An 11,381-nucleotide genomic window follows, 5' to 3' on the forward strand; every position below is an offset into this window, starting at 1 on the left:
ACCCACTAAATCCACCCGGAAGGCAAACCAAGAATAGGGTCAGGGAACCCAGAGACAAGGGTTTTACCAACAAGAGGCCCGAGGGAGCCGGACTTAGGTGGATCCCTGGTGGGGAAGGCCAGAGAGAAGGACAAGTCAGAAAGGGAGCTCAGGAACACGCTCCAGAATCACCTGGGGGTTGGCCGAGTCCAGGACCTGGTGGACGCAGCACGGCTCGGGCGGTCACTCAAGGCCGGAGTGACCAACACAAAAGCAGTAAGTAAAAACCCTGAACTGCACAGCCCGACTCTGAGTTTCATTACCATCCTCACTGCACCTCCACAACCACCATCCTCTGCAACTGACCCCCTGAGGCTATACCCCTCCCGTTGGGGGTTATACTACCTGAGCTGCACACACACCACCAGCCTCAGCGGACCCTGCTGCAGCGGCGGCCGTAGTGACCGCAAATCAACGGGTGGCGTAGTCGACACTAAAGAACATCCAGTAACATCTGTAGGACTGCCACACACTGAGCTTGACACCCTGGGCACGGACCGGGTCACCGCCACTCGGAGACTACAACCCCCATCTGATCCGAATCCGGGTATCCCCCAAACAACACTGGCCCAGGGGGCGCGTCAGATACACCCTCCGAAGACTTGAGCCTGTTCCATAGTGCTGGGGCCGGTCTGTCTGCTGGACCACCCTCTGAGATGACTGACTTCTGAACCAGAGCTGGTCTGGACCTCTTGTAAAGGAGGCTGTGCAGATGACTAGTAATGTGCTGGTCCCAGCACTGACCAGAAGTGAGCTTTCAGTTCTCTCATTGACTATTCTGTCCTGGCCACCCTTATTGATGCAATGTCACTACCACAGGGAGGCTCACTTGTAGATACACCCTCTGGAGACTTGAGCCTGTTCCATAGTGCTGGGGCCGGTCTGTCTGCTGGACCACCCTCTGAGATGACTGACTTCTGAACCAGAGCTGGTCTGAACCCAGTGCAGTAACTATAAACTTCGGGGCCCCGGGGCAAAACTTCATAGTGGGGCCCCTCAACATTTCAATCACTAGAGCTTGTGCGGAACGTGGTGAAGCCTGCTATGCATTGTTGTATACAACACACAGGCTTCACCATGTTCCTGTAGACCTTTAATAGATTTTGTTGTTTATGATGCAAGTTTTAGAAGTTAAATATTCAGTGAATATGTTTGGAAAATTAATAAGGTGAATAATTCCAAATATTGCACAATTTTCAAATAACTGTATATGTTTATTAAATAGCAGGGCTTCTCACAGTTTGTCACAGAGATATTTGTGTCTGCTGAGACTGTCTTCTCTCAATGATGCTGAGAGTTTGTTACAGTCAGTGTGCACTGTGCCTTGACAACTCTCTGTGATCTCCAGACTAACATATTGTTACAAATCTTGTGCTATGAGACTCTCCAGGCCAGTGTAGGTTTCCATTCATTGACAGCTGGCAGAGCTCCTGGAAATTATTCAAATGATAGTCTCTCCTGCCCTCCGGGTGACATTGTCTGACAGGAATATAGGAGCTGGGTATTTTATGAGAAATGAAAGTATTAAAATAATTTTTTTTACCATCAGTTTGGGGCCCCTTGGGTGGTTGGGGCCCCGGGGCAGTGCCCCGGCTGCCCCGGTTGTAGTTACGGCCCTGTCTGAACCTTTTGTTAACTTAAAGGAGGCTGTGCACGTGACTAGTAATGTGCTGGTCTCAGCACTGGTCAGAAGTGTGAGGTGCAGTCATACAGGGTACTGTCTTGAACCACAATGTCACAGGAAGTGTATCAGGCTGTATTTCTGCAGAAACTCTGCAGAATCAGTGCAGTACATACATTGGAAAAAGTCTATGAATGATTGAAATAAAGGTTTTAGCACATATTCTTTGGTCCCGGAAAACCCCTCTAATATCCCAGTTTGGTGTGGCTAAATGAACCTTCTTAAAAGGTGAAGGATATTCAAGTGACAGATACTTGTGATGCAATCTAGTCCCTAGTCTACTTTGTGATCTATGCTTAGAGCGGATATCAAGGAAAGCTCAATGTGTATGCACTTAGGCCCACTATGCGTTTTTCAAGCTTTTTTGCCGCGGAATTTCCTCAGCAAAAACGCTTAAAAAACGATTGGTAATATGTGCCCCATGGTCCCCAATGATAATCATTGCGGAAAAATACGCAGCATGTCCATTAATTTTGCGGACACGCAGCGTAATTGCCGCCAATGACTACATGTGCACATGCGGATATTAAGCAATTCAATGTGCGGATGGTACCCGGGTCTGGAGAAGAGGAGACTCTCCTCCAGACCCAGGTACCATAGTACCAGTTAAAAAGAATTTAAAATAAGCATTATACTTACCTTCCGATGGCCCCGGTCTCCTCAGCGATGCGTCCGGTCTCTTGTACAGGTCGGGATGGTCTAAAAGGACCTCCCATTACGTCATTTAGTCATGTGACATCGGCTGTCGCGTGACCTGTCGCATGACTAAATGACGTCATGGAAGGTCCTTTTAGACCATCGCGAGCCGTACAAGAGACCGGACGCATCGCTGAGGAGACCGGGGGGCCATCGGAAGGTAAGTATAAGCTATATTTTTTTACCATTCTTATTCTTTTTTTTAACTATTAACTTGGTCACACTATATAAATCCATGCCGGTTGCATGGATTTATATAGTGTGACCAAGTTGTCAAGCACTTTTCCAAGTGATGCTAAAATCACTTGGAAAAGTGCTTGATAACCCGCATGCAGAAATGCACGCGAAAAACGCTTGACAAACGCTTCTACCTGGCAGGAAAAACGCATGTAAAATCCGCATGCGTTTTTCCTGCCAGGGAGATGCGGAAAAAATCTGCAGCATTTCTGCATCGTGGGCACTTAGCCTAAGTCAATCTATAAGACTTTATTCATCCACAAAACCCAGCAGAGTGACATTTTTTCCTCCTCCTGGCTTTCATGTGTTGGTTTATCTAAAAAAAGTGGATTTGGAACAGAGCATTAGACTACACAATTTCATAGAACAGCGTACAGGTTTTTTTTACAATGTTACCCTGTGGGCCCATATATTCCACTTTATGCCTATACAGTATGATACCAGATTGGAATTATACTTCAGAAGCTTTGTCTGGCATATACTGTGTGTCAAATGGAGAACCATAGCATGATGTGAACAAAGTCTTAAATTGTAGGACACAAAATGTTGGGCAGGTAAAAATCCATCCTGAGTGATTCATTTTTCCCCTGGCATTGTTCAGTGGCATGAGCCAGTGTACATCAGATTAACAGAAGATTATATTAAGCAGACAGCAGCAAGATCCAGACCAGCAAAACAAGAACAGTGCAGTATCAAAATGATACAAGCTAAAAAAAATAATTTTTTGTAATTTATTGGCCACAGAAACCATTTTGTTTTCACCTCTGAAATAACGTTCGTAAGGAGACCTTCATAACAAATACAGTTAGGTCCATATATATTTGGACAGAGACAACATTTTTCTAATTTTGGTTCTAGACATTACCACAATGAATTTTAAACAAAACAATTCAGATGCAGTTGAAGTTCAGACTTTCAGCTTTCATTTGAGGGTATCCACATTAAAATTGGATGAAGGGTTTAGGAGTTTCGGCTCCTTAACATGTGCCACCCTGTTTTTAAAGGGACCAAAAGTAATTGGACAGATTAAATAATTGTAAATAAAATGTTCATTTCTAGTACTTGGTTGAAAACCCTTTTTCAGCAATGACTGCCTGAAGTCTTGAACTCATGGACATCACCAGACGCCGTGTTTCCTCCTTTTTGATGCTCTTCCAGGCCTTCACTGCGGTGGTTTTCAGTTGCTGTTTGTTTGCGGGCCTTTCTGTCTGAAGTTTAGTCTTTAACAATTGAAATGCATGCTCAATTGGGTTGAGATCAGGTGACTGACTTGGCCATTCAAGAATATTCCACTTCTTTGCTTTAATAAACTCCTGGGTTGCTTTGGCTTTATGTTTTGGGTCATTGTCCATCTGTAGTATGAAACGACGACCAATCAGTTTGGCTGCATTTGGCTGGATCTGAGCACACAGTATGGCTCTGAATACATCAGAATTCATTCGGCTGCTTCTGTCCTGTGTCACATCATCAATAAACACTAGTGACCCAGTGCCACTGGCAGCCATGCATGCCCAAGCCATCACACTGCCTCTGCCGTGTTTTACAGATGATGTGGTATGCTTTGGATCATGAGCTGTACCACGCCTTCGCCATACTTTTCTCTTTCCATCATTCTGGTAGAGGTTGATCTTGGTTTCATCTGTCCAAAGAATGTTCTTCCAGAACTGTGCTGACTTTTTTAGATGTTTTTTAGCAAAGTCCAGTCGAGCCTTTTTATTCTTGATGCTTATGAGTGGCTTGCACCATGCAGTGAACCCTCTGTATTTACTTTCATGCAGTCTTCTCTTTATGGTAGATTTGGATATTGATACGCCTACCTCCTGGAGAGTGTTGTTCACTTGGTTGGCTGTTGTGAAGGGGTTTCTCTTCACCATTGGAGATTATTCTGCGATCATCCACCACTGTTGTCTTCCGTGGGCGCCCATGGCTTTTTGCATTGATGAGTTCACCAGTGCTTTCTTTCTTTCTCAGGATGTACCAAACTGTAGATTTTGCCACTCCTAATATTGTAGCAATTTCTCGGATGGGTTTTTTCTGTTTCTGCAGCTTAAGGATGGCTTGTTTCACCTGCAAGGAGAGCTCCTTTGACCGCATGTTTACTTCACAGCAAAACCTTCCAAATGCAAGCACCACACCTCAAATCAACTCCAGGCCTTTTATCTGCTTAATTGAGAATGACATAACAAAGGGATTGCCCACACCTGTCCATGAAATAGCCTTGGAGTCAATTGTCCAATTACTTTTGGTCCCTTTAAAAACAGGGTGGCACATGTTAAGGAGCGGAAACTCCTAAACCCTTCATCCAATTTTAATGTGGATACCCTCAAATGAAAGCTGCCAGTTTCTTTGTAGCGCTTGATGGTTTTTGCAACTGCACGTGGGGACACTTTCAAAGTTTTCCCAATTTTTCGGACTGACTGATCTTCATTTCTTAAAGTAATGCTGGCCACTCGTTTTTCTTTACTTAGCTGCTTTTTTCTTGCCATAATTCAAATTCTATCAGTCTATTCAGTAGGATTACCAGCTGTGTATACACCAGACTTCTGCACAACACAACTGATGGTCCCAACCCCATTTATAAGGCAAGAAATCCCACTTATTAAACCTGAGAGGGCACACCTGTGAAGTGAAAACCATTTCTGGTGACTACCTCTTGAAGCTCATCAAGAGAATGCCAAGAGTGTGCAAAGCAGTCATCAAAGTAAAAGGTGGCTACTTTGAAGAACCTAGAATATAAGACATATTTTCAGTTGTTTCACACTTTTTGTTAAGTATATAATTCCACATGTGTTAATTCATAGTTTTGATGCCTTCAGTGTGAATGTACAATTTTCATAGTCATGAAAATGCAGAAAAATCTTTAAATGAGAAGGTGTGTCCAATTTTTTGGTCTGTACTGTATATGGACCTAACTGTATATTTTATAAAAATCATTTTTAGAAATCAAACTGAATCAAAATTAATATTTCTCATTCACCTTGAGAACACTTCAGAAATATACAACTTTGGCTGAATGAAACAAACATAAAACAATTGTCATTCATTACCAATATATTTTCTTTGTTGCCAGTATGACATAGTGTATAATAAAAGGGATCTTTTCAGTCTTACTAAACACAGCATAGCCCTAATAATGTCACTGTACAGAGCTCATTTTCTTGATGATACTGTTCATATGGGTCGAAAAGGGAAATAGATTTCATTCTAAAATCCACATGAAATCTGTCAATTCATATTCATTGAATATAAATGGACTTTCCGCAACCCTTTTCTCAACGCAATGGAAAGTTTTTTGCATAAATAGAAGGGGTTCTACTTATTCCCATGTGTTCTACATTTAAAGGTTGGTAGATTATCCCAAGGCGGATCAGTCCTATTAGGGCCAACCTGATGAGATGGATCCACTGAGCCTCAGGTCAGGGTGAACACTTGGACCAAAGACGATCGCACAGTGGAAAGTACCTGGACAATCTATAACAAAGTCCTTAGAAATCTCAGTCCTAAACTTGTGGTATGTGAAAAGGCTGAAGAGAACTGGGAGGCACTTGACATGAGGATTTGAACTTTGCACACTGAGGGCAAGACGCTACAAATTCTTTGATGCCTTGTTTCTATTTGGGCCACCAGTAGAAACTAGAATGGAATTCAGCAGTTCATTTAATTCCTGGGTGAATGTAAAGAGAAGAATGGGTCTAGCATAAGACTTTCCTACTGAGTGCTTTTAAGACTAGAGAATGACCTTTACGTGAATAATTGGAAGAAAAAGAGATGATAACAAAGATGAGTTCAGGTTAAAATGATCAAAAGAATTGGATAGGATTTCACCCCTACGATGTTTCTCAGAAAGACGATAGGTAAGGATGACTCTAAACCGTGAGATGAAGAGTGACCCTCAAGCTAGGCAGGGATTCAGCCTATGGTTGACTGAAGATATTACAAATTGTTATGATCAGTATAGATAGTCACTGAGAACATAGCTCCTTCAAATAGATGTTGCCATTCTTCAATAGCGAATTTCATGGTCAACCGCTCACAGTCACCAACGGTTCTGTTGAAGATTTCTTAGAGAAGAACCCACAGGGATGATTTCTTGATCCAGAGAAATTTTATGAGAGACCTTCTCTTATACGAATGACAGAAGTATCCACTTTAAGGAAAAATAGCATGTTAATATCAGGATGGCGTAGTACAGACACAGTGGAAATACAAAATTTAAGTTCCTGGAATGCTTAATCAGAGAATCCGAACAGTTCCAAAAATTAGCGCCGTTCCAAATGAGGGCCGTAAAAAAGCAACTACTTAAGAGTTGTTTTTAATAAACTGTCTAAAATAATTTGCAAAGCTGAAGAATCTCTGGAGAACTTTGAAACCACCCAGTTGTGCCCAATCCAAAATAGTAGAAACTCTCTGAATTTATATCCAGTCCTCCAGTTGAGATGATATATTCGAGAACAATGGCATCTCATGACGTTTAGAGACATTTTTACAGTTGCCATAAAGTTGGTTGTGGTGTGGACTCTTCTGAACAGAGGATGAATCTTTTAGGAAACGTTAAAAAAGGGAGAAGGGTTGAATAAATGTTATACTACCCACAGAAACTATACCTCTAGTCCCGGGCCTTAAAATCAGAGTAACTGAATTGGAAACAGAACATATTTTAAAATTTTACTATGAATATAACTTGCACCCATAAAATTGAAAAAGCTAAAACAGATGCAACCATCAAGTATGCAGAAAAAAAAAGATGTTAAGCCAGTGTGTAATTTCATTAAGGTTATAAATACATTTGTCCTAAAAGAGTATGAACATCTTTGGGAACATTTCTTATTTAAATTCATGTGCTTTTGACTGAGTAGCATTTTTGCAATGGTTTGGTGATCAGCTTAGAAGATGGTTCAGGAGAACAATGGAAAGGTTTACAGAGCCAGTAGTCAGACACCTCCACTGACTGATATGCTATGAGCAGTAGCCAACCATATCTGCACAGCCTGCTGCAGCCAATTATAACTGCACTCAATGTTTTCTGGCAGTATGATCTATTATGAAGAAACCATATGATACAAAGTGCCAATGGGATTCACAGATGTATGAGCCATTAAAGGGAATCTGTCACCACTTTGGAGTTATCAGACCTAGATAACCTAGAACTAGATAGCAGTGCTCTATTGCACAGGCGCCGGGGAGTCACAGTGGCTTCCTGGCGCATCCGCAATAGAGCACTGTGCTCAGCCAAACGGGCCCGGGAGGAAACAAAGCGTGCTCCCTGTGAGCCGCGCTTTGTGCATGCGCGGGGAGGTGAGGGAAGGGGGGGGGGGGATATGGTAAATGTGTACATAGGCGGGGATTTTGTGGAATAATAAGCAGATGGGCGGGGATAGCTTTGCGTCCGGGGGACACCAAGCCTGTGAAAAACCAAGAAGATAAAACTACATTTCTCTGCATTCAGACCTCTACTATGGGCCATACAGGTATGTATAGATTTACTTTTCTATACTTTGTATGCCCATATTAGGGGTCTGATAACTCCAAAGTGGTGACAGATTCCCTTTAAAAGAAATCTGTCAGCAGGTTTTTCTTATTTGATCTGAGAACATTATAATGTGAGGTCAGAAAGTCTGATTACAGCGATGTGTGACTTATTAGGCTGTGTATTGTAGTTTCAATACAATAAGTGTTTTATCAACAGGAGATTATCACTGCCTGACTACATGACTCGTGCAGACCTGTCAGGCTAATCTGAATAGCCACATTCACACCACTGATTGTCAGTTTGCTGACAATTCAGTGTACACAGGAAGCTGTCAGTCAGGAGTCTGGGTGGGGTTATACAAAGTTCAGAAGGCTTAGCTCTACTAGATCTACATCAAACAAAACAGAGATTCTATCAAAACTGCACAAAGCAGTTCAGCAAGTGATACATCACTGTAATCAGGCTCTCTTTCTCTACATTATGCTGCTATCAGAATAGCGAACACCTGCTGACAGATTTATTTTAAATGGATATTCTTTGTATAATTACATGTTACACAATTTTCTAGAATAGTGATAATCATTGTTTACTTACGGTGGATAAAAAAAACTGTCCTGATCTTGTAATGGAAACACAGATAAAGAACTACTTACAGTTGTCAGAGCTGTATAAGAGTATGTTTCTACTGCTTTTTTTTCCAGCAGTCAAAAATGTCAGGTTTTTAAAGCACAGGACACTACTGGAATCTCTCATTGTCTCTGTCATTTTCTCAGGACTTTGAAATCCTGATTGTTTTTTGTTTGCGTTTTTGGGTGGTTTCCTGATGTGTTTTGGCAACGATTTTTCTCGTTAGCGTTTTTGGTTATTATTTTTCCAGCATGTCTGGACTTCTTTTTATTTGTGTTTTTATGTTTTTAGAAAATTAAGCAGTGTGGTAGATTGCCTCACTTGGTTGCTATCAGAGGTAGACACAGGAACAGTTCTTTTGCTGGTTTATTAAAAATGCGGCATAAACCAGAGCGGTGGTTAACAAAATAAATACTGCCTTTCCGGCATAATGACAAAACAAAAGATAATGTATAGCACAGTCCTTATACATGTGTGATTCACCTGCTCAGGATACCACAGGCTCCAGCTCTCCCTAGAACTCCACACTGGAGACTTCCCTGCCTCCAAACACACAACCACAAAAAAGAATTCAATGTCTCGACATTTAGCTTCTCAAGCCACACCCTTGAGGTGGAGATATGGTGAGTAGGCATCCTACCCATCTCACATATACTCACAAAAAACTCAACCCATAACATGGCAGATTAACCCCCTCAGCACATAACATGCTAACATGCTGGAAAAAAGCTGATGGGTTTCACATCACGGAAGATATCAACCTTCGTAACACATATCTCCCCTCACATACATCGCCAGTGACCCTGTCACAGCAGTTAATATAATGTTTGTTAAGGCAAAAATGCTTAGAAAATGCTCAAATTGAAATGTCTTCTGGGCATCATTTTTTAGCCCTACCATTCACTTCTATTGTATAGTATGTATAGTCTATGTAGAGGAAAATGCCTGAAGAATGGACATGTTACTTCTTTTAAGCGCTTGGCTTGGCGTCTTTAAAAGCCTGAACATATCAACAGCAAATCATTTTTTCATAGAAACTAATCGGAAGATTCTTTTGAGATCCACTAAAAATACATTGAAAGTTGTTATTGATTGACAATAAGAAGAAATTGTCAGAATATATACAGAATTACTGTATAATAGAAAACGGTAACCTTTTTCATAATTCAAAAATAGCTTTTAGATTAGCTGAAACCAGAATGCCCCTTTAACTGCATTTACGTTTGAATTTTCAGTTGCATTAAGTTGTAAGGTCAGGATTCCTATTAATACACATAACAATACACAGCCATTGATTTATCCTAACTCCTGTATAACCACTGAAGATTGATTTGTGACAATTAAAAATAAATAGGACTGCTTTATAGAACATTAAATATACATTTAATTCCTGGAGACAGTGGATATGATCATGTATTTTTCTATTATCTGTCTGGTAATAGCAAAAGTTTTCTGCCTCTGTCCATTTCTTTAAATAAGCGCTCCCATGAATATTTTTATTTCATTAAATCTCTGTGTATCTGCACCTGGTGTAGTGTGAGTATATTAATATACATTAACATACTCACGTACCGCCATTTTCTCTGTTATCTAGCACTGTTCTGCTCTACTTCTCAGTGACGTAACCATTCTCAGACTCTTCGGGACATGCTGTGCTCTGAGTGACCTGGAAGTGGCTTTTACAATTTAAGCCTGTGGAGCGTGATTCACGTGGTTTATGAATTTTGTGCAAATTCTAAAATCATTTTTAGTTCTGTCTTTAACCTTTTTTATGATTTTTTTAGTGCAAAAAGATGCAGATATCGCAAAATGTTGTAAAAATTTCTGCAATACATAAAATCAATCTTGGGGGACTGAGGTACCTTTTTCGCAAAGATTTTGTGACTGTTCGAAAAGTTGCAAATGATGAAGCAGGTTATACATCTGGAAAGCTTAAACCCCACCCACAATGTCAAACTAACAAAGAGAACCAAACGCATAAAAAAGTGACTTTAAATAAAGTGCAAATGAAAAGATGAATTTGACGCAAATAATAAGCAGACTGAAAAATAAACAAAGCTAGACAGAAAAGGTGCAAAGCAATGATGAATCAGTCCCATGAAGAAATTTCCCTATTCAATCAAATAATTCTCAAGAAGGATGCCCAGTCACATGCCCTGAAGCATAATTGAGTATATGTTAAGATAATTTGAAACACAAAAACATACTTGTGTAAACTGTATGATGGGGTAATGTAATTATCTCTATTATATATGCTCTCATAGTCCTTCCCTTCGTGAATCTTCTTGGTTTGTAGACATTAGCATCAGACCACCAAGTGGAGAAGACAGGATGCAAGGTTGTAAGATAACACAGGCCAGCATGTATTTTTTTTGATGCTTCAAAAGTTAGACCTGTTTCTGAGTATATTTGACCTGTTGATTCCAAAAATTGTTTTAGATTGAGATACGGAACATATGCCACTATTGACTCTGTTCGGCTATAAAAAAAAGTCAAGATATTTTCATGTAATGTTTAAATTAATATATTTTAAGCATGAAGGAAGCTTGTTAAAAATGTAAAGAAAAGTGTAATGAAAATCTTCTTATGTCATACTAAAAGCACAGATTTATGATAAAAACTTTCCAGTCA

The sequence above is a fragment of the Phyllobates terribilis genome, unplaced genomic scaffold (assembly GCF_046119375.1).
Source record: "Phyllobates terribilis strain yellow unplaced genomic scaffold, ASM4611937v1 Scaffold_3__8_contigs__length_932513732, whole genome shotgun sequence".
Taxonomy (NCBI): Eukaryota; Metazoa; Chordata; class Amphibia; order Anura; family Dendrobatidae; genus Phyllobates; species Phyllobates terribilis.